This window comes from Dreissena polymorpha, chromosome 1, assembly GCF_020536995.1.
Source record: "Dreissena polymorpha isolate Duluth1 chromosome 1, UMN_Dpol_1.0, whole genome shotgun sequence".
Lineage (NCBI taxonomy): Eukaryota > Metazoa > Mollusca > Bivalvia > Myida > Dreissenidae > Dreissena > Dreissena polymorpha.
The window spans coordinates 150,537,274-150,550,321 of NC_068355.1; the positions used below are offsets into that span (position 1 = coordinate 150,537,274).

Consider the following 13,048-nt stretch of genomic DNA (forward strand, 5'->3'; position numbering starts at 1 on the left):
TATGTACAGTGTATCAAAGTAACATGAAGTTTCCTTTAAGTTAAGTTACTGTAATTGGCTATTTTAACAGAATAACCACCTTATGCGTTACTTCAAATCAAAATATTTCGATTTTAGCTCAAAATCAATGTAAAGGTAGCAACTAAGTGTATTTGTAATTAGTCTTATTGAAAATAAGTACCTACCATAACTGGATGTTCCGTTTTCTAATCCATAAACACCAGAAAAGATGAAACTCGCCTGATTAAGTAGTGTATTGACACAATGTTTCGTAGTAAGACATATACCCGACGTCAAGGACAAACGGACTACGCTTTGACCTCGTCAGCCTCCAGTTAATTCATAATCTGTTTACTGTGGTTTTATATATTTATAAATTATGCTTCATACTATTTACAAGTCCAAAAGTTGAGGGAATTCTGTTTTTCTTCTAACAATGAAAAATCGTTTAATTTCTAGACACACAATGTTTCAATCATTCATTTTTGGGGTGGTGATTCCAAGTATAAGATCTTGACATGTAATATCAATAGTTAAGCTTAGCCTTCTTCTATGAATAGTCTCAACAACACATTTAACAATTTGTTTGGAATATGGACAGTACCAGAGCAATTGTATAATATTTTCTACTTCATTATTACAAAACGTACATAGATTATTGGCAGCAATTCTCATTTTGGACATAAGATATTTCGTTCCTCAGATTATGTGTGAACTACATAATACAGACTTTTATAATCTGGAACTATCTAATATATGTATCTTAATTTAGGTTGAACACGTGTTCATGTGTGGTTCTCCAGTCAATATCAACAAATTCTGAGTTCCATTTTGTTTGACAAGCTGCATACCCGTAGCCAGGTGGGTGCGTTGGGTGCGTTCGCACCCAATGTTTTTTGACAAGTAAAAAAATGTGTACTACAAGTTACATCCAACTTTATTCGACGCAAACACGGTTATTTATCTTTTCCTTGAATCCAGTGAGTCTTCGTATTTAAGCGTAACAATAATGTTGAATTCAATAGGCTACAGGTCACCATATAATTGAATTTCTCTATTGAGTCATTACCAGATATACCGTGATTTTTATTTACAATTTTTAACCACAGAATTGCTGAAATCAATAGAAGTTTTGACAGCAACATGTGAGAAAATCTATGCGGTTATAATGAATTTAAACCGTTATAACATTTGATCAGGTGGACTTTTATGTTTAATGTTAGTGTTTAATGTCCATTAATTGTGACGGATCTTGAGCATAATGGGCAATTACGTCCTTTTTCAATGACCTGGTAAACACTGAGACTTTGAGACCAAAGGGCCGGTAGTTTGTGTTTATAGGGTCTTTATTCAGCCTTAAGTTTTATATGTTTCTGAAATTCGTTTAGAAAACAGATAACTTATTTGTTAAAATAGTTGACAACAGTAAAAGTAACCAGTTATGCAAACTTTTACGGTGATTTATGTATTCTTTGTCCATTATAACTGTTCATATTTGGCACATATGTCAATGATAAACCTGCGACCATGCTGTTGATTTTGTTTCGACAGCTGGTCGTATGCGTAACTTATGTATGCAAGGAAATTATTCAGGAACATATGAATACAATAATTAAACTAGACAAAGCACTAGGATTGAATAAGTTGGCTTAGAAAGGACTGTTCCAGCTGTTTTGTTGCCAAAGTTGACATTTGCCCTCATATGTCACTGTAATCAATGATGTAGGTAGGCGAAATAAATAGTATTACACAAGATAGTTTCATGCTCTCAGAATTTAAGTTTTGAGTGAACTATTCACATCTGCTTCTTGTTCGTGTAATTAAGGAAATGAAGCATTTTGCCATATTAATTCCGTTCCTCTTGCTATCCGCATCATTGGTCGAAGTTGCAGGTACTTTATTTTTACTAAGACTTAGTGACTGGTATTCTGTAAGGCTGTTATCGAGTATTAATTGTAATCGCATTGTTACAATTAGAATAGATATTATAGATATATTTACAGAACTTTAACGTGGGATTGTTCATTGTATATAGTAAATAATATTTCTTTCACAAGCATTCGCGCGTTTTATAAAAAGTTATTACATGTGTGAACATATTATTTGATCCGGTTAAATCATTGTTTTATTTCAATTTGATATGTTGAATATGTTAAAACGACCGAATAAGTGTCCGGAATAATGTGTACAGTAGCTTTCAGTGTCTTTCTTAAACATTAATAAACTCTGTAAATGTTTCTTCTCACGTAGATTCGAAACCACTGCGCGAGGATTCGCTGATAGACGCTTCAGACTCCGAGACAAGACCGAAGGCTGCTGTTCAAGGCATTCATGATCAAGAACTGGGCAGGTAGGTGCACAATTGTTCAGTGTGTTTCCGTTCATATGTCAATTTGTTAACTTTCGTTTTTTTATTATGGAAATATGCGAATTTTGTAAATCAAGTGTTTAAAAATTTATGGACAATAATGTGCTATGTATGTATATGTATTTATATTCTTCATTTTTCTACTATATCACGCACTGCTTTTTCTTTTTTTAGTGGCGAATCAAGAGTGAAGCGTCAGGATTGTCCGTATTGTGGATCAAACACTAAATGAGTAAGCCATTTTTAAAAAAATGTGCGTTTTCTTGATCATATTATTACAAAAACATGGATTGATTGTTATGTTTTAATATATAGTTCAAGTCAACAATAAGCTGATATTTTAATGAATCAATTTGTCATAATTATGCATGACCTCTCCTCCGAGAATAATTGGCCTGAGTGCACATTAACATGAATTCCAAACACCCAAGTCCTAATGCAGCATTGCTTGTTTTGTAAAACAAGTAATTGGTGTGCTAACTTTTGAGAAAAAAAACGTAAATTAGTGCATTTTTTTTAAATGTGATTGCTTTTTTCTTATGGAAATAACATTCAACTAAATATTAAATGTAAATATGAGTAATGTGTTTAATGTAATTGCTTTTTTGATTGTCAGTGTGTAACAGGTCAATAAACGTCATCATGTTTGTGTTCTTTAAATAAAATGTATTTCTATACCGCTTAGGTAAATAAGTAAAAAAATGAAAATCGTTCTCAAGTCAGAACGTTAAATTGTGTGCATGTTCTGTTTTAAAACGGTATTTTTCAGGCTTGATTCTACTCCCGATTCCCAATTCAAGTTTGTTGGCAAATTCTCTCAAACGAGTGAACGCAATTCTTATTTTTGATAATCTTACTTCATTTAGATATTGTTAAAACTTAAAGCGACTGTACAGGCCATACCTTCTACCTCTGACGAAAATATTTCATATGCGAATTCCTGTTAACGTCTTTGAAACATCAAGAGGCCATCTTGATTTGTTTTTCCTTCATCAAATGTCGATGTTTATACTCCACATGTCATCCTTGACACAATAAATCCCTTTCGTTCGCAGCTGTCATAAAAAGTTGTCGTGTGTGTAACCACGTGTACCGTAATACTCTGTACCATGAAGGCACTTGTAACGTTATATGTCGCGTTGGAGTATCTCACCACTAATTGTCAATTGTCAACATATGAATTTCAGATCTCAAAATACTAATGCATGCTTTATATCACTTGAAAATAAAACATGAGTCTGACTGTTGTCCTTTAACTTAAAAACGGAAGCAAATTTGTAAATGTTTTTAATTTTCAAATTACACAACGCATACAAACACGCTTCAATGAATTGTTCGATATAAAAGTAAACATGCAAAATAATGTTTCAATAAAACTTTAATATTACACTTATTCGCATGTCTGAATCATTATAAGAAATAACGCTGAGATATTGTCTATAACTTAAATTTAAGCTTTAATATGAATTTCATTGTTTCAAATCTCAGAATGTTTTAAAAAAAAATTGTTCTAAAAATAAAACCATTAATTATTTTTCTTTGAATATATAAGGGAAATATACATTTATATAAATACATTTGATGTAATTCATATATATGCAACATATCTTTGTTTTAGCTCAAACGGGCATTTTATCGTAAAATTTGAACATTTGAAACCATTTGATTATTGCACCATCTTGAATATTTTTCAATTTGTTCATTTTAAGGTTTTTCTATAAAAAACATGAAGTGTCTTCCAAATAGTCTTTAATTAAATGTAAATGTTTTTTTTATGAAAAACAGCTTTGCAACCGTTTAAGAAAATTATAATTGATTGTTACATTTGGTGGTTAACAAATGCGTATAAATTATTAAATGCTGAACGAACACTTGTTTGTGACTACCAAAAATCTACGTCAATTGTGAAATTTCTAATGCTCTATTAAAAATCTTTAAGATAAATTATTTTATCACATGCCATATCCGGTTTCCCATGTAATATAACCATTACATTTTTTAAATATTACACATGTGTTATACGACATTTTTAAGCATTTTCATTGGCTAAGTTTTCGTTTATTGACCAATCGCATTTTGTTATTTTGCTGAAATGACGTTGCAACGTCAAATGACATCACGAAGTGTAAACAACATTCGGGATTTATCATTATGTTTGCGTAAATATTTATATAATTTGTTCATTTAAAAGCATGTGATAAAAAAGATCTGACACTCGTTGTCATATCATACCATATTTTATTAAACTCGTCCAGGAAATTCGTTAGTAAGCTCGCCAAAGGCTCGCTTACTAACAAAATTCCTGAACTCGTTTGTTAAAATATGGTATGATATGACAAGTCGTAACTCCGCTATGGCCGGTCCCAAGCCCGGATGAGAAAGGAGGGTTGTGCGCAGGGCCAGCACCCCAGCCACATTAAAAACCAACACGCTACAGAAACCAACACCAAAGAAAACAACAATTCCGGACCAAGGATGGAAGCACGCCAGGAAACTGTACCTAGGACGGCTAATCACCCGATAGCAGATATCTTTGGACCAAAGTCATCACGGCGGGTGGGCTGCTGGAATGTTAGGACACTACCAGACCGGAAAGCTAGCCCAAGTGGTGAAAGAGATGGAGAGTTATGGAATCAGCTTGTTAGGAGTAAGTGAGGCGAGATGGACAGGCACTGGAAAGAGACAGCTTGCATCAGGACAAACCATAGCCTTGTAAGGAAGATCAGATGACCAGCATGATCAAGGAGTAGCACTGATTATGGACCAAGAAGCACACAAAAGCCTGATAGAGTGGAAGCCTATCAACGAAAGACTCATGTCAGCAAGATTCACCTCTGCATACGCTAAACTCACAATTGTAGTTTGCTATGCACCAACAAAGGTTGCGGAAGATACAGAAAAAGACGCCTTCTACGACCAATTACAAGAAGTCATTTAATCAACACCAAAACATGATGTCCTTCTTGCCTTAGGAGATTTGAATGCGAAAGTCGAACAGGACAATACAGGTAAGGAATCCACAATGGGCAGACAGGGATGCGGAATAAGGAATGGCAATGGTGAGAGATTGGTAGAGCTATGCGAAGAAAACAACATGGTTATTGGGGGGCACAATTTTTACACACAAGAACATCCATAAGGTAACATGGAAATCACCAGATGGACAACCGATAACCAGATTGACCATATCATCATCGACAGGAGATGGAGGGGCAGAGTTCAAGATGTAAGAGCGATGAGGGGAGCAGATGTTGGCAGTGACCATGCACTCGTCATAGCCAAGTTGAAGTTAAAGTTGAGAAGAGTCAAAAGAAAAGGAGAGCTAAGGAATCCACGTCTTGATGTTGAAAAACTCAATGATCCAATGGTCAAGAGAAATTTCCAGATTGAGCTGAAGAATAGGTTAAGGCTGTTTAATGACCAGCAGGAAAAGGATGTTAGTTCATTCAACCAGGAGATTATTGAATCTGGACTGAAGATTCTTGGCACAGTACGAAGGAAGAAAGAACAATGGATATCCCAGCAGACATGGAGCAAGATTGACGAACGGAAGGAGGTGAAGAAGAAGTTGTTGCAGACAAAGTCGGAACAGATAAAACAGCAGCTGAAAGACACTTATGCAACCTTGGTCAGAGACGTGAAGAGACATGTTAAAGCAGACAAGAGGATATTCATTGACAATCTGGCAACTGAAGCCTAAGATGCAGCTGCACGGCAAGATATGGGCACACTGTATATGATTACAAAGATATTGACAGGAGGATTAACTTCTACAGTAGTTCCAGTGAGAATTTGCAAGGGGAAATTGTTTCCACTGACGTAGAAAAACTGAGTTGTTGGAAAGAACACTTTGAGAGAGTACTCAACAGTGCGGATCCTTTCACTGAAGTAGTTATTGCTCCTGCAGAAATCCCACTTGACATCAATACAGAGCCACAAACTTTACAATAGATCAGACAGGCAATCAAGAAGTTAAAGAATGGAAAAGCCCCAGGTATAGACAGGATACAAGCAGAGTTGCTTAGAGCGGAGGAACAGATAACTCCTACAGTACTTGCTAGTATACTACGGAAAGTATGGATCTCAGAAACAGCACCTGAGGATTGGAAAGTAGGACTAATAGTTAAACTGCCGCAACAATTGGAGAGGTATTATGCTTCTGTCAATGACCAGTAAGATCTTTAGCAGAATTGTGCTTGACAGAATTTCAGCTAGTGTAGATAAACTGCCGAGGAAAAACCAAGCCGGTTCCAGGAAGGGTAAGTCATGTTCAGATCTGATTTTCATACTTAGATAAATCATAGAGCAAAGTCACGAATGGGACGCAACCGTCTATGCGAATTTTATTGACTTCCAGAAAGCATTCGACAGCGTGAACAGGCCAGCATTATGGAGGATTTTAGCCCATTATGGAATCCCAGGCAAGATTATCTCTGTCATCAAAATGCTTTATTCAGATTTCAGTGCTAAAGTACATGTAATCTGCGAAACAACTCTTACAGAGAACCTTGAGATAAGGACAGGCGTGAAGCAGGGGTATGTACTGTCCCCTTTACTATTTTCGCTGTGCATCGACTGGCTGATGAAGAAAACCACTAAGGATGCAGTCAAGGGACTCCAGTGGACGTTCACAGAAACACTGGAAGACCTTGATTTTGCTGACGACATCGCGCTTCTCGCCCAACACCACCAAGACATCCAAACAAAGACGGACAAGCTAGATTCTCTGGGGAAGCAGATTGGCCTCAATATCAACGTAAACAAAACAAAAGTGATGAGAATAAACGCCAAAACAGAGCTTTTGAAGAAGTAGATGAGTTTTTGTAATTGGGAGTAAAATCAGAAGTGACGGAAATTCAGAAGAACATGACAATTACAAATTATCCAAAGCCAGAGTTGCTTATGCGGTATAACAGAACATCTGGAAGTCCTCCAAGCTAAATTATACCACCAAGATCAGGATTTTCAAGACTAACGTACTTTCGGTCCTGCTGTATGGTTCAGAATCCTGGAAAGTCACAAAGCTTATTTGCCTAATGCTTGATGTCTTTCAAAGAAGGTGTCTCAGACGGATTCTTCAACTCTTCTGGCCAAACACTATATCCAATACAGAACTCCACCGCAAAACAGGTACAACCCCAATATCAACACAGATCAAGCGCAAAAGATGGCGCTGGATTGGTCATGTTCAAAGGATGGTGGAAACAGTCATTCCTAAGGTTGCAATGCGATGGACACCAATTGGACGTAGAAAAAGAGGTCGACCAAAAGAGACATTCCGCCGGTCAGTTGAAAAGGAGATGAGGAAGGAAAATTGGAGCTGGGGCCAGGTGCGGACATGGACAAAGGACCGGTTACATTGGCGAGCTTTGGTGGAGGCCTTATGCGCCAATAGGCGCGAAGAGTACTAAGTAAATGACAACTCGTGCCAGATCCTATATATCTAAGCTTAATTAAAATTAAGCTAACACAACCCTATGAAAATGTCTTATTTCATTTAAACGATTGTATTCTCTGGTTTTAAATCTAAAGTGTATCTTATTTTTAAACAATTGTCATTAAATCATAGAAAATGTATAAATTTGTAGATAATTATTGTCTAAGAAAGGTTCAGATTGCCGCCCATGTATTAGAGTAAATATGAAATACATATGAACGCCACAAAAAAACAGTTAAAGCATCTGTGTTTTTATTAATAATAGGCATTTTTTAAACAGTAAATATTTGTTTAAGGAGCACATACGTTTATGTTCATTTTTCGGGTATGGTATTAATATTGTGGGATCGAGTGAACTAACCACATAATGTTCTTATATCGCGTTTACATTTCAGTGTCAGCATCAGGTCAAACGTGCGATTATGTGTGACTTCTTTGGATGAAAACAACAGCTATGTGGGATGAAAGATCATTTTATATAATTAATAAATGGTACAATTTTTCTGTTAAACAAATAAATTTGAAGAACATGTCTGTTTCAAACTAACGCACAACCGTTACCACAAAGTTCATCATATTAATTACGTATTCAATAACATGTGTATAAAAGGCGGCGTAATACATACAGGTCGTGTATCAAACGTGATATCGTTGAATTGCTCGAGGTGAGAGTTTAAAAGCATTTGGTTATATTAAATTTACTGTTCCAAACCAATCAATATATCCACTCATAAATATTCACAACGCCAGCCAGCTTCATGAAAAGTTGACGTTTTATGTCGTTTTCCATTCAATATTTTAATTTAGCTATGCTTTAAACCAGAAAAGCGGATATATTTAATATAAATATATTTTTAAAGGCTTTTACTCTCTTTAGGTCCGTTGAAAAACCGTTTTTATGCGTTTGTAACTAATGCACTATTGCTGGGCTTTAAAATGATGCACTTTGCTGTAACTCTATAAAAAATGTAAACAGTGTTCTTTAACATAATGCACAAAAAGTGCGAATTTACATGAATGTATTATCAACAGTCAAATTTTATTCGCGATCACCTTGGAAAAATTGTCACCTGCCTTAAGCGGCCAGTCTAATTAGCGAACAGCTAATGTTGTTACTGAAAATTTCAAGTCAGTTCTGCTTATCTACGGAAAGCCTACTTCCCGCCACACCTGCCGTATTCGCACGAGAAAGAGTTGTATAATTTATGCAAGAGGTTCGAGTTCCCCGACTATATTCATTCGCAAATGGAAACATTATGTGAATATCGTGTTAAATGTAATATTTTTGAACGGAGCTTATATAGAAAAGAATCAATAAACATTTTTGTATTATATTTGCGTTTCGGCCAGCATATCTTAAACCCAACATGTGCATTTGCGCAGGCTGGTCAGAGGCGATGCTTTTCGCTTTAAAATCACTCAATGTGTTATGGTCTCATTATGTATATCCTGACCAGACTGAGCGATGCGCTGGCGAAGTGGGCTATATATATGATGGGCGCATATGGAATAAGACCCATTTTCACATGACGAGGGTAATAAGTAATCTCATTGCGAAGTGTAAATGGCACATTTTATAACAATGCTTTTCGATACAAAATTGAGCTGAAAAAAGCAAACTTGTAAATAAGCGCAGCTTATCAATGCGTTCAGGAACGATTTCCAGACGTGCTGAACGAGTACGGCAACATTGTGGTTGAATAATTAAACGATTTTCCTCTTATCGTGACACTATTATATTTCGGTAATGTTTGTTTTCTCATCTTGAAAGCAAAACTGTGTTTATCGATAGTAAATTATATATTCCCCGGACGATTTAGTGAACGAGTACTGACCCTGAAATTCTGCGAGATGGTATTAACGCGTAATTGTAACTGATCCACAATTTGTGTCGTTTGAACATACAGAGAGTAGTCCGGAATTCCTTACACTGAACAGTGCTACATCCTTTGTGCATGAGCACACACACCGTGATGTAGACAAAGTGCATAGGTTTTATCTCGAATCAGCCTATGAAATATTCGAAAATATTCACGCGTGTCTGCTGGCGTTATGTTAGTCATTTAAGATGAAAAGCTGGGTAAAACAGCTACGCCGTAAAAGCGCATTAGTGCTCTATACCTATGTTTAGGTCAGAGTTGTTGACACCGAGTGAACTGCTAGGGCAACAAGTAATGCATAAACAACAAAGAACGGGTAAACAGGGCTGTCTTTATGACTTCCTAATTCGTGAGTAAAAAGTTTTGCTCGCAGATATATATATTTTTTTCATCAATTATCTTATTGTATATTTTGAATTTGTATATGGTGTCCAAAATCGAAAGTTTTGTACAGGGAATTTTCATCATGAAATTATATTCTTAGTGAGATAGGTCCAAAAAGGGCCATGTTGTTGTTATTTTGATTAAGTTATCTCTATAAAATAAATAGGATGATAAAAGGTGCACACAAATCTCGACCCGTGCGTTATGACACACTCTTTATAAATTTGAATGGCGTGTGTTCATTTCAAACTTGCGATTAATTTTGAAAAATGAGTTGCGTCTTTAATTATCCAATAGCGAACAACTTCAGTGCCTTCAGCGCTTTGATATATTACATCTGAATGTTACGGTCACCTAGCTAAAGCGTCAAACGACCATTACCGGTATATTTTGTTGCACTACCAAAGCCATTTTACATGTGCACAACGATCTCGAAGAATCATTTCGAGGTGCGAAAAGTAACCATACTCAAACAAGGGCTGTTTGTAAAACATGCATGCCCCCCTATATGGGCTATAAGTTGTAGTAGCAGCCATTGTGTGAATACGTTTTTTGTCACTGTGAACAACAGTGGTGGTGGTGGTGGTGTTTATTGATACAATGCATTTCAAAAATGCAGTTAGCCTTACATTTGGTAAAATTTAAATATATTACAAGGGAGGCAAATGCTGTAACAAAAAGAACATGCATAAACGGTAGTTGTTTCCCTTGTTTGAACCATGCTAAATCCTTAAAATGCCTATTTCCAGTAACTGTGACCTTCACCTGTGACCTTTGACCTAGTGACCTCAAAATCAATAGGGGTCATCTGCAAGTCATGATCAATGTACCTATGAAGTTTCATGATCCTAGGCCCAAGCGTTCTTGAGTTATCATCTGACAACCACCTGGTGGACGGACCGACAGACTGACCGACCGACATGAGCAAAGCAATATACCCCCTCTTCTTCGAAGGGGGGCATAATAAATCTGCGTTGTTGTCTCTTACCTCTGACGCCATGGCGTCTTTTGTGCGTCTTCTTTGCGGCTAAATTATCTGATTAGGGAAAGGTGCCTTCGAGTTGATAAACACGGCCCACTGTGAGAAGACAATAGGGTGTTGAGATGGTAAAGGTGCCTTTGAGTTGATAAACACGGCCCACTGTGAGAAGACAATAGGGTGTTGAGAAGGTAAAGGTGCCTTTGAGTTGATAAACACGGCCCACTGTGAGAAGACAATAGGGTGTTGAGAAGGTAAAGGTGTCAACTTCAACACTAAACAAGTTTCGTTTATTAGAAGGCGACAAACGGTGACTATTTTTGGCAAAACAGACATTGAATTGCAACTAAACGTCCTTTATTTCAAAATACGTAATAATTATAATGAATTTGCGGTTTTACTGAATGACCGAGAACAAAGAGTACAAACAATGTAACCGTTGATAAATTCATACGTAATAGTAGATTTAAATCCATTTATACTGTTTTGTTTGTGCTGTTCTCAGGGTTGGTTTTGCCATTGAATTATAGCTTGTTAATATGATCCGATTTCAACAGGTTAATGTTAAACACATTCATAAACAAATGTATTCAATGCCGTCTACTGAGTTATTGTAACCGGACATCCATATTGGCTTATTGTCCTCACATACGGTCATTGCCGTCCTGAAGGAGAGGAGTATTGGAGTGGCATTGTTTGCTAAGAAACATTCAAATGGAATGAGCTGGATTCAAACCAGGCACCATCAGATTCATAGAACAGCTTCCAGTTTGTATGTATTTGCCACCAAACTTTAGCAAATGTTTTTACATCTGTTGCGTCTGTTTTCAAGTGGACTTCTCAGCTACAGAAGCAGAGCACAGAGCGTCTCTTAGAAGATATCAGTCTCCATGCTTGACTAAAATCTTGGTTGCATTATTTAATTGCTTTTGCTTCGACTGAAAATTTTAAATGATTCTACAAGGACTAAATGCAAGAATGTCTCATCTTTTCATTACAGAGACAGTTTGGCATGTACGACTCCCATACGAAAATGTATTTTTGCTTCAGTTTAAAATTTATAAATATTTGTGTGCAGTTCACAAAATAAACTGTGTGAAGCTTACGGATTCCTTTTTTGAGTGTTTAACTATTTTCTAGTTTGATTGCATCGAAAGCCTAACGCTTATTCAGTCTATTGCGAATCAGTTTATTGGGTAGAACCAGTACTTTGAGATCTCGAAAAGCTCCCCGCATCAGAATTGAACTAATGACTCTGAGATCCTTAGGAAGACGCAATATCCACTTAGACATGGCATTTGGTAGCCATCCACTTCGGGACCTATGTGATTGGTACCCCACCACTGCAGCGTTAGGCCCTATGTTATTGGTACCACACTACTGCTGTGCCTTTGTGATTGGTACCCAAACACTGCTGTGCCTATGTGATTGGAAACCCACTACTTCTGTGCCTATGTGATTGGTATCCCACTACTGCTGTGCCTTTGTGATTGGTACCCATCCACTGTGGCGCCTATGTGATTGGTACCCCACCACTGCTGTGCCTTTGTGATTGGTACCCCACCACTGTGGTGCCTATGTAATTGGTACCCATCACTGCGGTGCCTATGTGATTGGTACGCCACCACTGCAGTGCCTATTTGATTGGTACCCATCCACTGTGGTGCCTATGTGATTGGTACCCCACCACTGTGGTGACTATGTGATTGGTACCCCACCACTGCGGTGCCTATGTGATTGGTACCCATCCACTGCAGTGCCTATGATTGGTACCCCACCACTGCAGGGCCTATGTGATTGGTACCCATCCACTCCAGTGCCTATGTGATTAGTACCCCACTACTGCTGAGCCTATGTGATGTGTACCCATCCACTGCAGTGCCTATGTGATTGGTACCTATCCACTGTGGCGCCTATGTGATTGGCCAACCTTAAAATAATGTCATGCACATATTCTTGCCGCACAGTGTTCTTTTTTATGATTGATTCTAACTTAGTAA

The 13,048-nt window shown here is 37.1% G+C and overlaps 1 long non-coding RNA gene across 1 annotated transcript; it reads left to right on the forward strand.

Annotated features, from left to right (window-relative positions):
- Window positions 1–2,254: 2,254 nt before the first annotated feature.
- LOC127855891 (uncharacterized) lies at window positions 2,255–8,304 on the forward strand. The gene is made up of 3 exons (XR_008037784.1): window positions 2,255–2,350; window positions 2,543–2,600; window positions 8,201–8,304. It is a non-coding gene; the product is annotated as an uncharacterized LOC127855891 (long non-coding RNA).
- The last annotated feature ends 4,744 nt before the right edge of the window (window positions 8,305–13,048 follow it).